The sequence below is a fragment of the Suncus etruscus genome, chromosome 4, assembly GCF_024139225.1.
Source record: "Suncus etruscus isolate mSunEtr1 chromosome 4, mSunEtr1.pri.cur, whole genome shotgun sequence".
NCBI lineage: Eukaryota > Metazoa > Chordata > Mammalia > Eulipotyphla > Soricidae > Suncus > Suncus etruscus.
In genome coordinates this window covers 77,827,724-77,851,797 of record NC_064851.1, presented here as the reverse complement: position 1 = coordinate 77,851,797, position 24,074 = coordinate 77,827,724, and the positions used below count along the sequence as shown (strand labels likewise).

General features: G+C 41.8%; 1 pseudogene; it reads left to right on the top strand.

The window, feature by feature from the left end:
* The first annotated feature begins 2,927 nt into the window (after nt 1-2,927).
* On the top strand, nt 2,928-3,024 carry LOC126007632 (uncharacterized; annotated as a pseudogene).
* Nucleotides 3,025-24,074: the final 21,050 nt, after the last annotated feature.

Sequence of the window (24,074 nt, the reverse complement as noted above, 5' to 3'; positions counted from 1 at the left end):
TATTAATAGAAAGCTGATATTCACAGTTTCTAAGAACACAAAGGGCAACTGTTATTTTTATTGTTGTTTTGGTGGTAGGAACCCCAAAACCTTACACATGCAAGGCGACTGCCCTACTGCTGAATCACATCACTGGGTCTGCTTGTTATTTTAATTTTTCAGAGTAAGGTCTGCAGAGAGGATTAAAACTAGTCCATTTGTATAAGGTCTATTCAGAAAGGGGGCCATCAGACCTATCCATCATTTCACTTGATAAGCTTTCAAGACATAAATTATTGGATCACTGAAAAAATATTGGGGGCTTTGGGGCCATTTCTGGCTGTGTATTCACTCCTAGTGATGCTTACAGGCACTATCTACAGTGCTACTTGCTCCTTACTTCCTGTACTATATCTTTAGCTCCAAGTGTTAAATTACTTTAGCAGGCAGTTGTTTTTTAAAGAATACCTTTGTATTTGGGGCTGGAGAAGCAGTACAGTGGGTAAGGTACTTGTCTTGAACATGGTCTACCTGGAATCGATCCCTTTCATGCCATATGATCCCCCAAGCAACTGCCAGGAGTGATTCCTGAGCCCAGAGAGGGATGAACTCCTAAGCACAGAGCAGGATTAACCCCTGTGTATCAATGGATTCGTCCCAAAATAAAACAAAACAAAATTGTTTTGTTTATTGAATCCTGGTAATAGGTACAAGGTTACAAAGTTATTCATGTTTGTTTGGGTTTCAGTCCTATAGTGTGTGAGCACCTATCCCTTCACCAATGGAAGGGGACGGGAGATTCTTTTGCTTTGTTTTTTGTTTTTTGTTGTTTCTTGATTTCTGCTTTCGTGGCCACAACCAGATGTATTCAGGACTTATATCTGGCTCTGTGCTCAGAGGTCACTCCTAGCAGGGCTTGGGGGACCAAATAGAGTGCCAGAGGTCAAGCTCCGATCAGCCATTTTCAAGGGAAACACCTTATAGAATTATTCGTTGTGGATATCATTAGAGGGGAAAAGTCTTCCGGCAATAAACGCTATCCCCTCTTACTCTTGTACTGTTTGGGCAAATATTATCAAAGGGAAAAGAAATGATGATCTTGAATCTTGGGAATCAGGATTGGAGACTTCCAGGAAAGCATAGAAGTTGGATTTTTTTTTTGGGGGGGTCACACCTGGCAGCACTCAAGGGTTACTCCTGGCTCTATGCTCAGAAATTGCTCCTGGCAGGCTCAGAGGACCATATGGGATGCTGGGATTTGAACCACCGACCTTATGCATGCAAGGCAAACACCTTGCCTCCATGCTATCTCTCCTGCCCCAGAAGTTGGATTTCTAATAATAGCAAATACTGCACCAGACTGGTAAGTATAAGCCCAAAAGAAGGAACCCTCACTCAGTTCAAGGCATGCTCTTGATTTAAATAAATTAAAAAACATTTCTAAGTGACTTCTTGAAGAGGGAATGCAAAATGGGCAAGTTGAACCTTGGCATGTTAGCTAACCTCAGAAAGATAGACCTCCCTTTTTTTTTTTCCATACCTCATGGTGCTTAAACCTGACTCCTCCTGACTCTGTGCTCAGTGATTACTCTTGGGAACTTGGAGAACAATATTTGTGCTGGCAATTGAATTCAGGTCAGCCCTATGTAAGGCAAGTTGAGAGCTTTACCCAATGTACTATTTCTCTAGCTGAAAACTACATAACTAACTAAAATTTATTGTGAAGTGTACCCTATATATGAAGTTATATATGATTATATGTGTAAAATTTAAAGAATGAAATAAAAGTAATGTTTAAACTGGTGAGATAACTCAAAGGAATGAATACATGCTTTGGTGGGAGAAAGCTTGAGTTTGATCCTAGGTATCACATCACATGGTCGCCAAAACAATTTATGGAGCACCATGCCAGGAATAGTCCCCAAGCACTACAGGCCTCAAAACAAATGAAATAAAGCCATGATAACATACTAGCAACTATGTTTTAAAAATAGGTTCTCAGGGCTAAAGAGGTTGTATAGTGGGTAAGGCACTTATCTTGCACACAGTTGACCCAGGATTGATCTCTAGCAGCATATATGGTTCCCAAGCACGAGAAGAGTGTCCCTAACTACAGAGCCAGGAGTAAGCCTTGAACATTGCTGAGTGTGACCCCTAAACCAAAAGTAAATAAATTAGGGGCCGGAGAGATAGCATGGAGGTAAGACATTTGCCTTGCATGCAGAAGGTTGGTGGTTCAAATCCTGGCATCCCATATGGTCCCCCAAGTCTGCCAGGAGGGATTTCTGAGTGTGGAGCCAGGAGGAACCCCTGATCGCTGCTGGGTATGACTCAAAAACAAAACAAAACAACAACAACAACAACAAAGGAAATAAATTAAAATTAAAATGGGTTATTAGCAGCAGGAGAGATAGCACAGCAGCATTTGCCTTGCAAGCAGCCGACCCAGGACCTAAGGTGGTTGGTTCAAATCCCGGCATCCCCTGTGCTTACCAAGGGCTATTTCTGAACAGATAACCAGGAGTGGCCCCTGAGCACCACTGGGTGTAGCCCAAAAACCAAAAACCAAAAACCAAAAAAAAAAAAAAAAAAAAAAAAAAAAAAGGGTTCTTAGAACTATCTGTAAGGAGATCCCTTTATGTTCTCTTGGAATTCATCCCTCTCACCTCCCCATTGCAACACAGCTAATCATCACCCTGAAATGTTTTTTGCTTTTTAATTTTACTGTCTCGGACTAGAGAGATAATCCATAAGGCTCTTCCCTTCCATGAAGCCATCCCAGATTCCATACCAGACACCATATATGGTCCCCTGAGCATAGAGCCAGGAGTAAGTCTGTGTGTAGCCCCAAAACAACAGCAATACCATCCAATTTTCTATTTATTGAGTTATCCCCAAATACTAAATAATAGAGCATGAAGATGTGCTTTATAAAAAACTTTATGTAAATGCTCACTTCAGCAATACATATATTAAAATTGAAATGATATAGTATGGCCCATGTGCAAGGATGACATGCAAATTTGTGATGTATTTCATATTTTTAATAAAACATAAAAACACCCAGTACATTGTCTTCAATGATTTGTTTAATGTTGGCATTAAATTAATCATGGTAGGGCCCGGAGAGATAGCACAGCGGTGTTTGCCCTGCAAGCAGCCAATCCAGGACCAAAGGTGGTTGGTTCGAATCTCGGTGTTCCATATGGTCCCCCGTGCCTGCCAGGAGCTATTTCTGAGCAGACAGCCAGGAGTAACCCCTGAGCACCGCCGGGTGTGGCCCCCTCCCCCCCAAAATTAATCGTGGTAGATTAACACAGTGGGATATCTTTATTTTTATTGTGATGAGTTCTTACAACTGTGAATAGACATTTGAGTTCCTCTACTGCCCTTCCATTTGCTTTTCTTCCCTCTCCTCTCTTCTCTTCTCTTCTCTTCCTTCCTCTCTCTTCTCTTCCTCTTACTTATGAGTAATATTACTCCAAGTATCTCTTGAATTCTTCCTGATACACAATTACAAGAGTGTTTTGTTTTTGGCCTACATCCGGTGGTGTAGGTTTATTCCTGGCTCTGTAACAGAGATCATTCCTGGTGAGCTCAGGGGACCATATGGGGTTCTGAGGATCAAATCCAGTTTTTAATGAGATGCACAACTTTTGTTAACTTTATACCAATTAAAAATTTTAAACTATAATGGCATTACAATTATATTTTCTTATTGACTTTTTATTGCATGGGAATTTATGTTGGTTGATAGTTTTATTAATTCCAAAAATTTTTTTTGTTTTGTTTCTCAGGGAATATGTGGCTAATAGAAAGCTATGCATATATGACAGTCTTTAAATTTTTTTGTGCTCAGGGATACATCTTGCAACACTCGGGCTACTGTTAGCTCTATGTCAGGGGTCCTAGAGTTTTTGTTGTTGTTGCTTTTTGAGCCATACCTGGCAGCGCTCAGGGGTTACTCCTGGTTCTGCACTCAGAAATTGCTCCTTCCCGGCATCACATATGGTCTCCTGACCCTGCCAAGAGTGATTTCTGAGCATAGTAGAGCCAGGAGTAACCCCTGAGCACTGCCGGATGTGACCCAAAAACCAAACAACCCCCCCCCAAAAAAACCCCAATACTTAAGAAAAAAAAAAAAAGAAAATTAAAAGGAAAGAAAAAAATTGCTCCTGTCAGGCTGGGAGGACCAAATGATGAGATCAAACCTGAGTCCTTCCCGGGTCAGTCACATACAAGACAAATGCCTTACCACTCACTGTATTATCTTTTCAGCTCCAGGGGCTCATTTCTTTTCCTTTTTTTTTTTTTTCGGTTTGTTTTTTTAGGTCACACCCGGCAGCGCTCAGGGGTTACTCCTGGCTCTATGCTCAGAAATTGCTCCTGGCAGGCTCGGGGGACCATATGTCAGGAGTCTCAAACTCGCGGCTCGCGAGCCGTTTGCAGCCCTCCGTACAACATTTTGTGGCCCGCGGCCGGCCTTCAGATATCACAGTATTCACGATTATTCGCTTACCGAATAATCGCAATAAAAATTGCATTAGTAAGAAAAAATCGCATTAAACGTTCGCATACCCCGAGCAGTTCCGTTCGGAGTATGCAAATGTTTAATGTGATTTTTTTGCGTTTTTTTTTCTTACTAATGCGATTTTTTATTGCGAATATCCGGTAAGCGAAATCCCTTATGCGGCCCTGCCTCACCCCAACTTTGCCTCCTGCGGCCCCCAGGTAAACTGAGTTTGAGACCGCTGCCATATGGTATGCCAGAATTCGAACCATGGTCCTTCTGCATGCAAGGCAAACGCCCTACCTCCATGCTATCTCTCTGGCCCCTGGGGGCTCATTTCTTACAGAGCTGCGGGGACTATAGATACTGAATATTGATGCCCATTAGCTGACTCTCTGTCTCTATATTATAGTATTTAAATTATTTTATTTTATTTTATTTTATTTTGGTTTTTGGGCCACACCCGGCGGTGCTCAGGGGTTACTCCTGGCTGTCTGCTCAGAAATAGCTCCTGGCAGGCACGGGGGACCATATGGGACACCGGGATTCGAACCAACCACCTTTGGTCCTGGATCGGCTGCTTGCAAGGCAAACGCCGCTGATCTATCTCTCTGGGCCCAGTATTTAAATTTTTTTTAATACTCAAAACTTTCTTGAGTTTGGGAGCCAGAGTAATAATAGAGAGGGTAGGGCACTTGCCTTATACAGGGCCAACACAGGTTTGATCCCTGGCATCCCGTATGGTCCCTCAAGTATCACCAGAAATGGTTTTTGAGCTCTGAGCCATGAGTAACCTTTGAATAGCACTGGGAATGGCCCAAAACAAATAAACAAACAAAAACCACAAAAATAATTCCTAACTTTCTTTTGTTTTGTCAAATTTTATGGGAGAGAATTGCAAATTCAATATTGAATAGCAGTTGTATGATCATGATTTGCATTTCTAGGAATATTATAGGGAAGCTAATGATTGTGGTATATTTGAGGGTAGAATTGGCCTATCTTATTGATGACTTCAGTTACAATTCTTTTTTTTCCCTTCAGTTTTTGGGCCATATCCGGTGACACTCAGGGTTTACTCCTGTCTTTTAGCTCAGAAATCACTCCTGGCTTGGGGTACCATATGGGATACCATATGGGGAATCAAACTCAGGTCTGTCCTGGGTCAGCTGCATGCAAAGCAAATGCCCTACCGCTGCACTACCGCTCCAGTCCCAATTCTTTATTATTTATTTATTTATTTATGTTTGGTTTTTGGGTCACACCCGGTGACGCTCAGGGGTTACTCCAAGCTATGCACTCAGAAATCTCTCCTGGCTTGGGGGACCAGATGAGACACTGGGGGATTGAACCACTGTCCGTCCTGGCTCAGCAGCATGCAAGGCAAGCGCCCTACTGCTGCGCTACCTCTTTGGCCCCTTATTTATTTATTTGTTTTGTTTTGTTTTTGGGTCACACTTGGCGGTGCTCAGGTGCTCTGAGGCTCTGCGCTCAGAAATCGCTCCTGGCAGGCTTGGGAATGCTGGGATTTGTCCTGGATTGACCACGTGCAGGTAAACACCCTACCGCTGTGCTATCTCTTGCTATCTCTCTGGACCTTCTTTTTATTTTTAGAAATATTTTATTGTCTTTTTTCTTTGATATTAATTTAGATACACTAGCATTTTAGTATTAATATTTGCTTTTCCATCATTTCATTTGCACTCTTTCTATGTCTTTGGTGGGAGGTGGTAGGGAGATGCTGGGACCCTAGGATAGGACCTCACAAAAGCAAAGCATACGCTTTATCACTGAGCTACATACTGGCCCTCAATCTCCTTATTTTAAGAATATCTTTTTGGGGCCGGAGAGATAGCATGGAGGTAAGGCGTTTGCCTTTCATACAGAAGATCATCGGATCGAATCCCGGCATCCCACATGGTCCCCTGAGCCTGCCAGGAGCGATTTTTTTTTATTTAAACAACTTTATTACATACATGATTGTGTTTGGGTTTCAGTCATGTAAAGAACACCACCCATCACCAGTGCAACGTTCCCATCACCAATGTCCCAAATCTCCCTCCTCCCCACCCAACCCCCGCCTGTACTCTAGATAGGCTTTCTATTTCCCTCGTACATTCTCATTATTAGGATAGTTCAAAATGTAGTTATTTCTCTAACTAAACTCATCCCTGTTTGTGGTGAGCTTCATGAGGTGAGCTGGAACTTCCAGCTCTTTCCTCTTTTGTGTCTGAAAGTTATTATTGCAAGAATGTCTTTCATTTTTCTTAAAACCCATAGATGAGTGAGACCATTCTGCGTCTTTCTCTCTCTCTGACTTATCTCACTCAGCATAATAGATTCCATGTACATCCATGTATAGGAAATTTTCATTCATCTTTCCAGGAGCGATTTCTGAGCGTGAAGCCAAGAGTAACCCCTGAGCGCTGCTGGGTGTGACCCCCCCCCCCAAAAAAAAAGAATCTTTCTTTCTTTCTTTCTTTCTTTCTTTCTTTCTTTCTTTCTTTCTTTCTTTCTTTCTTTCTTTCTTTCTCTCTTTCTTTTTTCTTTTTTCTCTTTCTTTCTTTCTTTCTTTCTTTCTTTCTCTCTTTCTTTTTTCTTTTTTCTCTTTCTTTCTTTCTTTCTTTCTTTCTTTCTTTCTTTCTTTCTTTCTTTCTTTCTTTCTTTCTTTCTTTCTTTCTTTCTCTCTTTCTTTTTTTTTTCTCTTTCTTTCTTTCTTTCTTTCTTTCTTTCTTTCTTTCTTTCTTTCTTTCTTTCTTTCTTTCTTTCTTTCTTTCTTTCTTTCTTTCTTTCTTTCTTTCTCTTTCTTTCTTTCCTTTCTTTCTTTCTTTCTTTCTCTTTCTTTCTTTCTTTCTTTCTTTCTTTCTTTCTTTCTTTCTTTCTTTCTTTCTTTCTTTCTTTCTTTTTTCTTTCTCTTTCTTTCTCTTTCTTTTTTCTTTTTTCTCTTTCTTTTTTCTCTTTCTTTCTTTCTTCTTTCTTTCTCTTTTTCTCTTTCTTTTTTCTTTTTTCTCTTTCTTTTTTTCTTCTTTCTTTCTTTCTTTCTTTCTTTCTTTCTTTCTTTCTTTCTTTCTTTCTTTCTTTCTTTCTTTCTTTCTTTCTTTCTTTCTTTCTTTCTTTCTTTCTTTCTTTCTTTCTTTCTTTCTTTCTTTCTTCCTTCCTTCCTTCCTTCCTTCCTTCCTTCCTTCCTTCCTTCCTTCCTTCCTTCCTTCCTTCCTTCCTTCCTTCCTTCCTTCCTTCCTTCCTTCCTTCCTTCCTTCCTTCCTTCCTTCCTTCCTTCCTTCCTTCCTTCCTTCCTTCCTTCCTTCCTTCCTTCCTTCCTTCCTTCCTCTCTTTCACCACACCTAGCACCACTCAGGGGTTACTGCTAGCTTTGCGCTCAGAAGTCGCTCCTGGCAGGCTTGGGGGACCATATGGGATGTTGGGGGTTGAACCCGGGTCCGTCCTGGGTCAGCTGTGTGTGAGGCAAATGCCCTACCATTGTGCTATTACTTGCAGAGTAATTTCTGAACGCAGAGCCAAGAGTAATCTCTGAGAGCAGTGAAGTGTAGCCCCAAAACAAACAAAAAATAATGTCTTGTAAACAGTATATGACTGGTTATTTTTTCAAATATGGTCTGGGTCAAAATTGAAATTCCTGCCTAAGGAGTAGAGAGATAGTACAGAAGGTAAGGTGCTTGCTTTACATGTGACCCACCCTGGTTCAATCCCTGACACCCCACTTTGCCTCCTGAGTCCTACTAGGAGTGATCTCTGAGTGTAGACCCAAAAGTAAAGTCTGAGCATAGCCAACTGTGACCCCGCAAAAAGAGGGCTTGTCTCGCATGTGGCTGCTGTCCTAACTCTGGCACTACGTATTGACCCCCAGGCATTGACAGGAGTGACTCTTTTTTTTTTTTTTTTTTGTCACACCAGGCAGTGCTCAGGGGTTATTCCTGGCTCCAGGCTCAGAAATTGCTCCTGGCAGGCACGGGGGACCATATATGGCACGGGGGACCGATGACCTCCTGCATGAAAGGCAAACGCTTTACCTCCATGCTATCTCTCCGGCCCCAGGAGTGACTCTTGAGCACAGACCTAGGAGCATTCCCTAAGTGGAACCCCATTTGGTATCCAGGCCTGATCTGTAGTACTTTTTGTACCTGGAAGGTACTTGAGGAGCCACTAGGGCTACATTTGGTGGAAGATGGGGGACTATCGGACGCCAGTTGTAGAATTCAAGATCTCATATTTACTAGATACGTGCTCTACCACTTGAACTATCTCCCCAGTCTTGTGTGTCTGTTCTTCTAGTTTTCACCTAACTATTTTTTTTTTTTTGTGGTTTTTGGGTCACACCCGGCAGTGCTCAGGGGCCACTCCTGGCTCCATGCTCAGAAATTGCTCCCGGCAGGCACGGGGGGACCATATGGGACGCCGGGATTCGAACCGATGACCTTCTGCATGAAAGGCAAACGCCTTACCTCCATGCTATCTCTCCGGCCCCACCTAACTATTTTTTATATTTTCATTTTACAAGTTAATCAATATGCTTCCTTCTCTTAAAACGTACAGATATTGACATATTAGTATTTTAGAAATTTGTGATCCAGTGCTAGCTCAATCTCCCCACCCTGCTTTTCCAAGTTAAATAAACATAAATAAATATTAGTGGCCAAATGATCAAACATTATTTATATTTATCCATATCCTCACCTGTATCTTTGTTGGAGTATTCCCTTCTTTTTAAAGTGCGACCTTCACATTTCATTTAGTGATGGCAGTCTCTAAACTTTTGGTTGACTAAAAATATATGTATTTTATTTTATTTTTATTTATTTATTTATTTTTGGTTTTTGGGTCACACCCGGCAGGGCTCAGGGGTTATTCCTGGCTTTGTGCTCAGAAATCACTCCTGGCAGGAAGGGGAACCATATGGGATGCTGGGATTTGAATCACCACTGGTCCTGGGTCTGCCGCTTGCAAGGCAAACATCCTACCGCTGCGCTATCTGTCCAGCCTTTATTTTTAAAATTTTATATGGTTTTTATTTTATTTAATATCTCTAAGCACCATGAAACTTATTCTTAAAAGCAGTTTCATTAGGGATATTTCTGGATCACATTATTTTCTTTCTGATCAGTTTGATAATATGATCCCACTGTCTTGGGGTTTTTTAGTTTTTTTGTTTGTTGTTGTGATTGATGCTGCCTGTCAATATTTAAGTCTCAGTCTATTGTTTCTTCATTAATTTTGATTAAGACATATAAAATTTATTTTAATTTTTATTTGTTTATTTTGGGTTTAGGGCCACACCCAGCAGTGCTCAGTGCTTACTCCGGGCTCTGCACTCAGAGATCATTTCTGACAGTGTGTAAAGAACCATACAAAGTGCCAGTGATTGAACCCAGGTTCACCTTGTGCAAGGCAAATACCCTACCTGCTACACTCTTGCTCTGACCCCAAGAAATATAAAATTATTAACATCTCTTTCATATTTTTTTCTGTTTTCTGAAAAAACTTTTACTCTTTTTTTCCAATTCACTAGTTCTCTTTCCAATCAGATATAAATAACTGCTTAAGCTCCCTCCCCATGAAAGTACATATTTTCTTTTAGCATTTCCTGATATACTGATAGGTTATATATTTAGTTCTTACATATTTCTTGGTAATATTTTTAAACTCTTTTTGTTTGTTTTTGTTTTTGGGCACACCCAATGGCACTCAGGGGTTACTCCTGGATCTGCACTCAGAAATCGCTCCTGGCAGGCACAGGGAACCTTGTGATGTCAGGATTCAAACCACTGTTTGTCCTGGATCGGCTGCGTGCAAGGCAAATGCCTACTGCTGTGCTATCTCTCCAGCCCCTAAACTCTTTCTTTACTTCATTAAATATAAAAATGTATATAAATAGTGTCAGTATCTTTTATCTTTAGGGAATTCCTTTATTGCCTGTTTCCTCTAATTCTTATTACACAGTGGCATGTTTCTATTCTAGTCTTAGTGATTTTATTTGGTGGAGAAATGAACACCCAACAGTGCTCAGGGCTTACTCCTGGCAGGGATCTGGGAACCATCTGGAATGCTGAGCATCAGATCCAGGTCAGCTTTACTCACTATTCTATTTATCTCCCCAATCCCTTTATTTCTTCTTTATTATACTTTTCTTATTTGGGGAAGGTTTGAGGCCACACCTAGCAGTACTTAGGAAACTAGAGGCTCTGTGCCCAAGCTGTACTTCTGGAACAATGCTCCTGTATTTCTCCCAGCAGTAATCAGGGAACCACATGGTGCCAGGGATCAAACCTAGAGCTCCAGAATGCAAAACATGATCTTCATACTTTTTGTGCTCTTTTTCTCTGACTTCTGTTTTTCTTCTTTTATGCCTGAGCATTTTATCTTTGGGGACTCTTAGAAACCAAAATCAAAGATTAATTGTTTTAGGCAAAATGTACATAAGCTTTTTCTAGTCAAGTGATAATATTATCAAATCTGGAATCTCTTTATATTGAAATACTCTGTAATTAGGATGAACGTTTTTGTTGTATGTGTGTGTGGGGGTGGGGATCAGTCACACTGAGTAGTGTTCGAGGCTTACTTCTGGCTCAGGGATCATTCCTGGAAGGGCTTGGGGGATCATATGGGGGTTCTGGGTATTGAACCTGGGTTGATTGCATGCAAGACAAGTGCTCTAGTCACTGAACATCTCTCTAGCCTCAGCATTTAAAAAATTTAGACTTGTAGTAGGTAGTCTAAATTCAGAAAAAAGCCCGGATAAGACCTAATTATGGTTATAATTCTTGATGGAGTCTTTTCTGTTCTCTAACATAAATTTAAGAAAGGCAAAGGAGGACAGGGATAAAAAAAAAAGGCAAAGGCTCTTGTATGATACCTCTTTTGGAAGAAGTTTACTTTTTATCGATTTGCCCCGGGTTATAATAGTGTTACTTTTATTCTCTTAATAGATAGATCCCCAAACTTAGACAATCCTTTATCATTATTTTGGAATCAGCACCTCCAAGTTAAAATGAAAATTTCAGCATGAAGCTGGCATGGAAACTTGCTTGTCTACCTAGGTTTCTATTTCTACTCACTTTTTGGATCTGAAGCATTTTTTCTTTTGTTACAACTTCATGATATATCTTAAAAGCAGGGCCAAAGAGATAGTACCTGCTGTGGGGTGTTTGCCTTACATGTGGCTGACCTGGATTTATTTATTTATTTTTACCTGGATTTAATCACTGGTGTCACATAAGGTCTCCAAGCCCTGCCAGGAGTGACCCTTAAGCACAGCCAGGAGTAATCCCAGGGCATTACTAGGAATAGTCTACCCAAACCCCACCTCACCCATGTTTTTAAGCAATTTAATTTAGCAGTTAATTTATTTCTTTTGTTTTTGTGTTTGGATAACACCTGGCAGTGCCCAGGGGTTACTCCTGACTCTGTACTCAGGAGTTCCTTTCTTTCTTTCTTTCTTTTTTTTTTTTTTTTTTTTTTTTGGTTTTTGGGCCACACCCGGCAGTGCTCAGGGGTTACTCCTGGCTGTCTGCTCAGAAATAGCTCCTGGCAGGCACGGGGGACCATATGGGACACCGGGATTCAAACCAACCACCTTTGGTCCTGGATCGGCTGCTTGCGAGGGAAACACTGCTGTGCTATCTCTCCGGGTCCAGGAGTTGCTTTCTTATAGGATACTGGGGATTGAACCTTGATCAATCACGTGCAAGGTAAACACCTTATCCTCTGTACTATTGTTCTGGACCTAGTTTATTTCTTTCCCTCCCTTACATTGTGTTTTGTTTCTGCAATGCCTGGGCATCACATGTACTTGGTGATAACATATTTGGGGTGCTACTGGGGATGCCAAGCAGAAAAGCTTCTGGGATTGCACTTGGCATGAGGAGTGATGTTGGGGTTCAAAATTAAAACCTCTTCAGCCTTGGATTTACAAGGCAAGTACTCTAAATGCTGGATTTCCCCAGACCTCTTAGACTCTAAGTGGCTAAATAACTATTTATAGTCATGATTCTCCAAAGAAACATACATATGAGGGAGAGAGAGAGAGAGAGAGAGAGAGAGAGAGAGAGAGAGAGAGAGAGAGAGAGAGAGAGAGAGAGAGAGAGAGAGAGAGAGAGAGAGAGAGAGAGAGAGAGAGAGAAGTATTAATTTGGGTGAGGAGAGGTTGGAAGCTTAAGGTCTATCTTAAGCATTTGTGCTTAGGTTATTTCTTACACTGCTGGGATCCAACTGGGATTAGCCCATGCAAATATTCTATCTGTAACCCGAGGAGAGAAAAAAGAACTGGTCTATGAGATTTGGGGACTGGCAGTGTGAACCTTACCAAATAACTTGCCTTGCACATGATTGGACTGGGATTAATCAGTCCATAGCATCTATGAGCTAAGTGAGCTCATGCTAAGTCCATGAGCACTTAGCATCACATATTGTCCCTTGAGCACCACCAAGAAATAACCCTTAAGGAGTATCCCCTGATCATCACCAGGTGTGACTCAACAACTAAAACAAAAGTTCAGGAGTTCAGGTTGTCTTGAGTCCAAAGACAGTTGGACTTGAAAAAGACAGTTGGATTTGAAAAATCCCTTTCTCTTAGGAAATCTCCCTTAGGGTCTTTTTCTGAGACGTGGCCTCCCAGGTTTGGAAGGTAACATACTTTCTTCAAAGTCCACTTACCCAGAGTTTCCTTCGTAGCCACATCTATGTGGGGGTTGTATCAAACCTGGCACCATAGCCTCTCCAAAGTGCCACCTAAAATTAATCATCACTGTGTGTGTTTGGTGTGTAGGAAATGAGTGCATGCTTTGTATGCAGGAGACCTCAAGCACTGCCCCGGTATAAACCAAATCCAACAGAGAAACAAGGCAATTAATCGCTACAATATCAAAGTCACAGAAGTTATAGAAACAGAAACGGGAAACTTGTTTCTTATGATAAAAATCAATATTTCTGGCTCTGGTTCCTGGCAATACTGAGAACTGAATCCAGCTATCCTGCATGCAGAGCTTGTGCTTTCTCCCATTGAGCTTTCCCCTGGCTCTGAGTTCCCTTTAGGAGACTGACAAAAAATTGTGTTTTCACAGTTTAGTCCTTACAATGAATATTATAAGTTGTAGCAAGTGTACTCTTCCACACATGATAGGAAAAGGCAAATAAACACAATTGCTTTATATTTAAGTTAACTGATTAAAGTTAACTGGAAAGCTATATTACTTATTCAAACTCGAAAATTTGCAAATATTTGAAATTAAATATAGAAAGAGAGCTGAACTAAGAAAAGTAGCTCCTTCATTGCTGGGGGGATAAAAATAAAGTCACCTCCCAATTAGAATCCAAAGGGTCTTTTCTTGTAATTAAAAGGATTGTTCTCTTTTTCCTGATATTCATGATTTCTTAGACATCTAGGAAGAAATGATGATAGAAAATGAAAAATTCACAAATTGTCTGGCTATCATTATACAGTCTGTTGGTGCTTCATTTGCAGAGACTAGCCATAATAGGCTTTGCTTACAATCATATTATATGGGGAATGGATTGGGAGGATGGTGTGTGTGTCTACAGTTGGGAAGAAAGGAGGTAAGAGATTCCTGAAGCATCCTTGGTCTCTTTACTTGATTTTACTCTTTTTCTCTCAGTGTCATGACGAGCTTTGTCTCAAAAGCAAGCACCATTGCTTTAACATTGAATGTGAAAACCCAAAATGGAATTTCAAAATATATGCACAACGACCTGGGTTTAATCCCTAGCATCCCATATAGTCCACTGAATCTGCTAGGAGTAATTTCTGAGCTCAGAGCCATGGTAATCTCTGAGCATCTCCAGGTGAGCCCCCCACAACCAAAAAGCAAAATAAATGTACAAACAAGAGACTGGAAAAGAATATGAACAGTGGTTATCTGTATGGTGAAATTGTCAATTTTTTCTTTATGTGCTATGGTTTTTCACAGTTTCTACAACAAACATAACTTTACATTAGGAATATAAATTATTTTAAAATTCACTATATAAAGAACCTGAACTATCTTGAATCTTTGTTTTATTTGTTTGTTTTTATTTTCATCTAAGTACCATGATTACAAACATGACTGTAGTTGGGTTTTGGTCACAAAAAGAACACCCCCTTCACCAGTGCAACATTTCCACCACAATTCACCCCATATCCCTTCGCCCACACCCCCTGCCTGTATTCAACACAGGCATTCTACTTCTCTCACTCATCAACATCGTCATGGTTGTTGTTAGTGTTCTTTTTTTTTTTTTTTTTTTTTGGTTTTTGGGCCACACCCGGTGACGCTCAGGGGTTACTCCTGGCTATGCGCTCAGAAGTCGCTCCTGGCTTGGGGGACCATATGGGACGCCGGGGGATCGAACCGCGGTCCGTCTCCTAGGCTAGCGCAGGTAAGGCAGGCACCTTACCTCGAGCGCCACCGCCCGGCCCCTGTTGTTAGTGTTCTAACTGCACTCACCCCTCCTTGAGGTGAGCTTCATATCAAGAGCGGTCCTTCTGGCCCTCATCTCTGGGCATTATTACAATAATGTCTTTTATTTTTCTTAAAACCCATAGATAAGTGAGACTATTGAATCTTCGTATTAAACCAGAGGTTTTTCAATGCATAATGCATAAGATTAAGCTCTTTTATACTATAAAAAAATTTCAGATCGTATAGTACAATGTCAAAAAACTTGTTTTCATGTTGGCTATAGTAAAATGATAAATTAAGGCCATTTGGTACATTTTATTGATTTCACATTTTACCAGCCAATTTTGAGAGCAAGGCTTTCTTAACTGTGCTCTCTCTGGGGCCACTACAGATGATATTTGGTTTGTTGTGTTGTTGTGTTCTATTACTTTCTGGTTGGCCTGGAGGTGCTGGGGCCCCACAGGGGTCTATCTGGAAATGCTCAGGAGGAGCTATGTGGTACTGGGAATAGAACCAAGAGCCATGAGCTCGAACCCTGTAAGCAGATTTAAAAACCTATTTTGTTACAAATAAAATTTAAGTTCAACTGTAACTGAATTTGGTTTATAAAATATATAACAATGTCAAGTTGCTATTTTTTTTTTTTTTTTGGTTTTTTGGTCACACCCGGCGGTGCTCAGGGGTTACTCCTGGCTGTCTGCTCAGAAATAGCTCCTGGCAGGCACAGGGGACCATATGGGACACCGGGATTTGAACCAACCACCTTAGGTCCTGGACCGGCTGCTTGCAAGGCAAACGCCGCTGTGCTATCTCTCCGGGCCCAAGTTGTTATTTCTTAAACATATGCTCTGTATATGGGAATCTTGGGTTTAATCCCCAGTACCATATGGTTCCCCAGGCACGGCTAGAAGTAACCCCTGTACACAGAGTTTAGAATAACCTCCCAGTCCCTACTCCAGCATTACTAGGTAAGGCACCCAAACAAACAGGCAAAAGTCTAGTTTCTAACATGTTATCACTATCAAATTCCTTGATTCCATATATAGGTTTATTCTCTGTAGAGTTCTTGGAAATCCAAGTTAGGAGGCAAGTTTATTTCTAAAATCTAGGTTTTTTTTCATTTGTTTGTTTGGTGATCATCTGGTGGTGCTCTGGGTTTGTTCCTTGGTCTGTGCTGAGGGATTACTCCTGACAGTGCTCAGGGAATCATATGGGGTGACAGGGAATGAATCATATGCAAAACATATACCTTAATCCTTGTACTATTTCTCCAGTTCTCTGTAATTCTTTGATCTGTACAAAGATCTGTTTAGAAGCAGGAGATTTTTTGTTTGTTTTGTTTTGGGTCACACCCGGCAGTGCCCAGGGGTTACTCCTGGCTCTATGCTCAGAAACCACTCCTGGCAGGCTCAGGGGACCATATGGGATGCCTGGATTTGAACCACCGACCTTCTACATGTAAGGCAAACGCCTTACCTCCATGCTATCTCTCTGGACCAAGAAGCAGGAGATTTAAAGCCATTCTTTCTGGAGAGTGATCACATAAAACAGGAACTGTTTATTCTATGAACATAGATTATTTATGAATTTTTCTCTCAAAAGTAAAGATCAATGCTGGAGAGATTGCTGGAAAGATAGCATGGAGGTAGGGCATTTGCCTTGCATGCAGGATGGTGGTTCAAATACCGGCATCTCACATGGCCCCCTGAGCCTGTCAGGAGCGATTTCTGAGCGCAGAGCCAGGAGTAACCCTTGAACGCTGCCCAGTGTGACCCAAAAACAAAAAAACAAAAAAACAAAAGTAAAGATCAAGTGAGAAACTAGGAAGAAGTGGATCGACTCAACAGTGACCTCAAGACAGAGGGGAGGTCTTGAGAATTTGATTGTGATAAAAAAAAATACAGTGATAAGAACCACAAATGTGGGCCAGAGAGAGTACAGGAGTGAAGGAGCTTGCTTTCTCTGTGTCTGACCCTAGTTTGATCACTAGTACCACATATGGTTCCCAAACTTCACCAAAAGTGGCCCCTTGGCACAGAGCTCTGAGAACTACCAGGTGTGGAGCAAAACAAGGGAACAGCATAAATATTCACAGTATTGTAACTATGTTACCTGAAGTAAAACAAAATTAAATGAAAAAAAATAAAATAATGGCAAAACCTTTTAGGACTTGATCAGCTTTTCTGAAAAAGAGAAATAGAAATACAAAAAGTTAGATAATAGTATAGTAGCCTACCCTAAAATATTTTTTCGGGGGTGTGTGTTATATGAATGAAATGTCACAGAGAACAGTAGCTACTAGATGAGTAAAGACATTAATGCATATAGAAGACACTGTAGAGGTCCTTATACAAAGCTAGAGTTCTTTTTTTTTTTTTTTTTGGTTTTTGGGTCACACCCAGCAGTTCCCAGGGGTTATTCCTGCCTCTGTGCTCAGAAATCACTCCTGGCAGGCACAGAGGACCATATGGGATGCTGGTATTTGAACCACTGTCGGTCCTACCTATTGCTGTGCTATCTCTCTGGTCCCAGAGCTAGAGTTCTTTCTCATATATGCATACAGAAGTGCAAGTGCAAGTACATTGCATTAAGTTCTTTTAACATAGACCTCCATATTGGGTGAATGGGTCTAAGGAGAGTGCTGGACCACTTGTTATTGATGATATTCTTATTTTTTGTCCTACAGAGCAAAAATAAGAATTAAGAGTTTAGAATTTCATAATCAAGATTTTTTTTTGTGTGTTGAGATATACTAAGTACTATACCAGAATTTGATGTGATAAAAAGAGAAGAGAAGGAGCACTGAGAGGAATAAATAGAAGGATAAAACTGGAGAAACAGTTCTGTGGGCTATGTACATACTTTGGAGTCAATCCCTGGTATCATAAATTTTCTCAAGCACTGGTGGTAGCCTCTGAGCACTGCAGAGAGTATAAAAACCAAGACAAAATGAACAACAACAACAACAACAAAAAGAAGGAGGTCTGGAGAGATAGGTATGAGATTAAGAGACTTACTTTGCATGCAGCCAACCCCAGTTTGATCCCAGAAACTGCGTATGTTCTGCTAAGCACTTCCAAGAGTGACACCTCACCACCCCCAAATAGGAAGAGAGTAGAGACAAGAAGACAGAAATAAGAAAGAGAAAATGGGGAAGAAAAGAAAATGTAAACTGATGCCAAAAGGATAGCAAAGCATTTGCCTTACATGTAGCCTACCCTGACTTGATCCCCAACACTGCATATAGTCATCTGAGCACCATCAAGAGTGATCCTTGAGCACAGAGCTAGAAGTGACACTTGAATACCATGGGGTGTGTCCCTCAAAAGAAAATATAAATTGAATTAGGGTATTAAGTTGGGGGGATGATAAATAGTGCACCTTCAAGGAACTTATTTGTATGTAATGCTGGGGATCAAACTCAGGTCTTCGATGAGCAAGGCACACCATTTTCCATTGAGCTACAGCCCAAATTTCCCCGTCAAATTTTAAAATAAATAATGCAATTATAAACAAGATATGGACTTTCAATAGAGAAGACATCAACTTTCTTAGTTGTTTAAAAGTTTCTTTACTCTAGGGCACATCTTCCCCCTTGAAGGATTTTCTAATAACAAAGGGACTGGAAAGATAATACAGCAGGCAGAAAGCACTTTTCTTGACTGCTGCCAGCCCAGATAAGTTCCTTGGCACTCCATACAGTCCCCAAGTCTGCCAGTGTGATCCCTGAGCACAGAGCTAAGAATAATCTCTGAAAATATTGGGGTATGTTTAAAAAAGAACAAACAGGGGCCGGCGTGGTGGCGCTAGAGGTAAGGTGCCTGCCTTGCCTGCACTAGCCTAGGACGGACCACGGTTCGATCCCCTGGCGTCCCATTTGGTCCCCCAAAGCCAGGAGAGACTTCTGAGCGCATAGCCAGGAGTAACCCCTGAGTGTTACTGGGTGTGGCCCAAAAATAAAAAATAAATAAATAAATAAAAAAGAACCTACAAACACACCCAAAAATAATAAGAGAAAAGAGAGTACTATAACAGCAGGAAAGGCATTTGCTTTGTGTATAGCCAATCTGGGATATATCCCTGGGATTCCATGTGGTTTCCTGTGCCTACCATGAGTGATCCTTGAGTGCTAAACCAGTAGTAAGCCTTGAGCACTACTGATTGTGTTCCCTGATGCCCCCTAAGAAGGTGCTGATAAGAATGATGAGCAATGTTATCCACTACTGAGATCACTATCCACTACTCGTCCAGTTTTGCCTGAACCACCCCATTAATACCAGGCTGGGCATTAGAAGATTCTTAATTTCTTTCCTACCCTCTATTCTCTACTCTTGTGGGTTAACTGAGTGATAATTAAAGGTTGATGTCAATACACTGAAATGTTTTTATTAGAAATGCACTAATCTTTTCAGCAAACAACATACTTGATCATTTCATCCCTACTTTCTCCTGGCCAACTATATGTCCCCACACAAAGCAAATAAGAAAACTAACTGAGGCAACTGATGGAATGGGAACTTATAACCCTCTCTATTCCTGGCTCCAAGTAGCCTTTTAATTTATGGGATATAAAAATGTATGGTAATAGTAATGAGAATAATAATGAGAATGGGGCGGACTGATTCATGATAAGAAGCTTGCCACAAAGCAGGAGAGTACAGTTAGGGTAGAAAATGGACCTTTATGACAATAATAATTGGGAATAATCACTCTGGACAAGAACTGTGGGCTGAAAGGAGGTAAAGTGATATGCATTGATATCCCTTCAGTAACAATATTACAAACCAGTATTTAAAAGGGAAAAAAGGGGAGAGTGAGCAAGCAAGTGAGCAAGAATGAGAGATAGTAGAAAAATGCCTGCCATAGAGGCAGGCAGGGTGGATGCCGGGGGTGGGGGGGGGGGAGGTGGCAGGAACAAACTGGGGACATTGGTTGTGGGAAATGTGCTTTAGTTAAGGGATGAGTGTTGGACGTTGGATAACTGAAATTCAATCATAACAACTTTGTAGCTGTATCTTATGGTGATTAAAATACTAATTTTTAAATAAGTAGTTTTTTTTTTTTAAATTTTGGGCAACACTCAACTATGTTCAGGACTTATCTGTCTCTGTGTGCACAGGGACCACTCCTGTTGGGAATTTTTCTATGAATCAAACCCAGCTCAGCTGTATGCAAGACAAGTGCCCTACCCAGTCTACTATCTCTCCAGCCCCTCAACCAAATGATTTTTGATGCCATTTTGATAGATTGTACTGAGGGCAAGGGGAGGATAATTTTAGCTCCAAGGTTTAGTTCAACCATGTACAGTGGTTCATAATGACCAAAGACCTAAACACTTGCTTTGCATGTGGGAGACCTGTGTTTCTTTCTTTTTTTTTTGGGGGGGGGTTTTTGGGCCACACCCGGTAACGCTCAGGGGTTACTCCTGGCTATGTGCTCAGAAGTTGCTCCTGGCTTGGGGGACCATATTGGACACCGGGGGATCGAACCGCGGTCTGTCCAAGGCTAGCGCAGGCACCTTACCTTTAGCGCCACCGCCCAGCCCCGAGACCTGTGTTTCATCCCCAGCACAACATAGCTTGCTGAGAACTTGGAGTAGCTCCTGTGCACTTCCAGTGATCTCCAAACAAAACAGACAAATAAAAAAAAATTCTTCAGTATGTAGGGCTGCTGTGAACAGATAAAAAAAATTGTGTAATTTGGGGCTGGAGAGATAGCACAGCAGTGTTTGCCTTGCAAGCAGCCAACCCAGGACGTAAGGTGTTTGGTTCGAATCTTGGTGTCCCATATGGTCCCCTGTGCCTGCCAGGAGCTATTTCTAAGCAGATATCCAGGAGTAACCCCTGAGCACTGCCGGGTGTGGCCCAAAAACCAAAAAAAAAAAAAATGTGTAATTTAAGATCTTATTTAATTCCTTTTTGTTTCTCTCTCTCTCTCTCTCTCTCTCTCTCTCTCTCTCTCTCTCTCTCTCTCTCTCTCTTTTGGCACATCTTAAGTGTTAGAAAATATTTCTACAATTTTAAGGTCCAAAACATTTGTCTCAATACACATGCTGATGAAATCTGTGAATGTTTTATTTATATCTTAGCAGTTTGTTGAATTTTAATTTTGAAAAATTAAATCACAGGATGAATTATTCTATTTTTATTTAAAAATACTTCTAAGAGACCATAGTTTACCTTCCATTTGAGGGATCTTATACTCTATGTAGACTTTGAAAACAGTCTAAAACTAGCTTATTGAGTGTATAAAAAAAAAGAAAGAAAAAAAAAGAAAAAACCAGAAACGGGATACTTTTAAGCCAGTAGTACTACCCTTGAAGTATGCAGAGTGAAGAACAAAAGAGATGGAAAATAGCAGCCTTCTCTTTTTGTTTCTTTCTATTTTCTTTTATTTGCAACCTTCTCTTTTATTAATTTCAAATTATTATATTTTAGCAGGTAATAAATATAGTCACAAAATACAGAAGATAGTGAAAACTCCTCTCTCTCTCTCTCTCTCTCTCTCTCTCTCTCTCTCTCTCTCTCTCTCTCTCTCTCTTTTGTGTTTTTTTTTTGGGGGGGGTCACACCCGGCAGTGCTCAGGGTTTTTTCCTGGCTCTGTGCTCAGAAATCGCTCCTGGCAGGCACGGGGGACCATATGGGATGCCGGGATTCGAACCAATGACCTTCTGCATGAAAGGTAAACGCCTTACTTCCATGCTATCTCTCCGGCCCTGAAAACTCCTTCTCAAAGCTGTTCTTCAGCCATTAGTTTTCTCCCAAAATAACAATCGCTTATGAGTTCCGGGGCTAGAGTGATAGCACAGCCAGTAGGGTTTTTGCCTTGCATGTAGCTAACCTGGGTTTGATCCCTGCCATCCCATATGGTCCCTTGAACCTGTCAGAAGTGATTTCTGGGCACAGAACCAGGAGTAACCCTTGAGGCCACTGGATGTGGCCCACCCCCCACAAAACAACCAAAACAACCAAAATAACAATCACTAGAAGAAAAATTTTGTGACTAGATAAATGGTACTAGATGAAAAAATTTAATATTTGACTTTTTCTTTTTTGGAGGGGGGTTTGGCCACACCTGGCACAACGCTCAGGAGTTAGTCCTGACTCTGTTCTCAGAAATTACTCCCCATGCTACTCAGGGAACTATATGGGACTCTGGGAATGGAACCTGTGTTGGCAGCATGCAAGATAAAAACCTTATCCACTACTGTGCCATTGCTCCAGCCCATTAATCCTTTTTCTTCATGAAGGTTTACTGCATATTTTACATATTGGTATACTTAATATTTTTTATTTGTTTGAATCAAAATGGCTATTTTGAAGACCATCCAAATGGTATATAGTGGACTCCCAATTTATTTATTTATTTTGGGGGAGTACACCCATCAGTGCTCAGGAGTTACTCCTGGCTCCATGCTCAGAAATTGCTCCTGGCAGGCTTGGGGGACCATATGGGATGCCGGGATTCAAACCACCGTCCTTCTGCATGCAAGGCAAATGTCCTTCTTCTATACTATCTCTCCGGTCCCCAATTTAGTTTTTATGGCTGCCTAGTACTCTGTTGAAGCGATATTCTTTAATCTGATCCATGTGGCAGATTTTCATTTTAGTCTATCTTAAATAGTGCCACCAAAAAGAACTTTCTTCATGCCACTTTGCACATGTACGAGGGTCTGTTTAGGGAGTTGGGGAGATAGTACAGCTGTGGGATGTTTGCTCAGCCCCAGCTGGGCCCCAGACATCAAGTAGGATCTCCCCAGATGTGATCCTAGAGTGTAGATCCAGGAACAAGTCCTTTAGCACAACTGGATGGGGCCCTCCAAAACCCAAAACTAAAATATTTCTGAGCTCCAAAGGACACTCTGGAGAAAAAGATCTGCTCATTTTTCAAATGAGTCTTTGAGTCCTCCCTCGCTCTGTCCCAGGCGATGTGTCTGGAGCATTTCTTGCCATAGGTGACAGAGAGATGCCTGAGGTCCTGCGCTCTCTCCTCCCAAGCTTTGCGCTTCAGCTGTTCCCATTTACTTTCTAACCGCCCCCATCCTGCTCCTTTGTAGACTCCCAGAGGCTTACATTCCCTGACCCCCCCCTCCCCAAAGTAATTTGAGAGTGCTGCTTCATTTAGATGCATTTTGCTAATTTGTTTTTATTATGCATAGAAATATTGGTATAAAAGGTGTTGCAATTATTTTCCAAGGGAGGGACCTATGCATTCTCTACAGTCACAAAGCTTTCCAAGGGAGTTATTTTTCTCCGCCTCTGTAATCGTCCTCCCTTTTAAAGCAGCTCAGCAGAAAAAGTAAGTTTACAGCAAAGCCCGGCACAATGGGCCTCTTCACTTTTTAGGTTTGGGAGACCTGGGTGACCTAGGAAAGTTAATTAGAAGGTGAACAAAGAGGAAGACGGAGTCGAGTCCGTCGCCTCTCCCGCAGCCCAAGATGTCATCCATTAATTAGGGAAATCGTTAAGGTGGCCTTGGAGGAGCCAGAGAAAGGCTGCCGTTGGCGGTCGACAGCTTCGATCAGCTTTCCTCTCCCCCAACAGTGCTCCCCTGAGCGGGCCGGGCCGGGGCGGGCGGCGCGGCGCAGTCCACCGGGCGAGAGCTCTCGGGGGACGGGGCGCCTTTGATTGTCAGGCGGCCGCATGCCTGCCCCATGAGGTAATCCTCATTGAGCCCGCAGCCCGCGGGGGGAGGCGGCTGAGACTCGGCCCGCCGCCCCCGCCTCGAAGCCCCAGGACCCGAGCTGCTGTGGACCCACCGCCACTGTGCAGCCCGGGAGAGCAGGCAATGCTGGGAGGCGGTATGGTTGCTTTTGGGGGCGAGGGCAAGACTTCTCCTCTGCTCTCTTACCCAGGTGGATGCTGTCTCCCAAAAACCAGCTCCACGAAGGGCTAGCAGGAAGGTCGGGCTTTGCACAGACGCCAGCTTTCTGCCTCTCTCGGCCTCCTGGCCTTTACGTCTGAACTTCCAACTAGGAGATGTATTTATTTATTTATTTATTTATTTATTTATTTATTTATTTAGTTAGTTAGTTAGTTAGTTAGTTTTGGTGTTTGGGCTAAACCCAGCCGCGCTGAGGGATTACTCCTGACTGCACTCAGAAATCGCTCTTGGCAGGCTCCGGGGACCATGTGGGATGTTGGGATTCGAACCGCCTTCTGTCCTATCCTGGA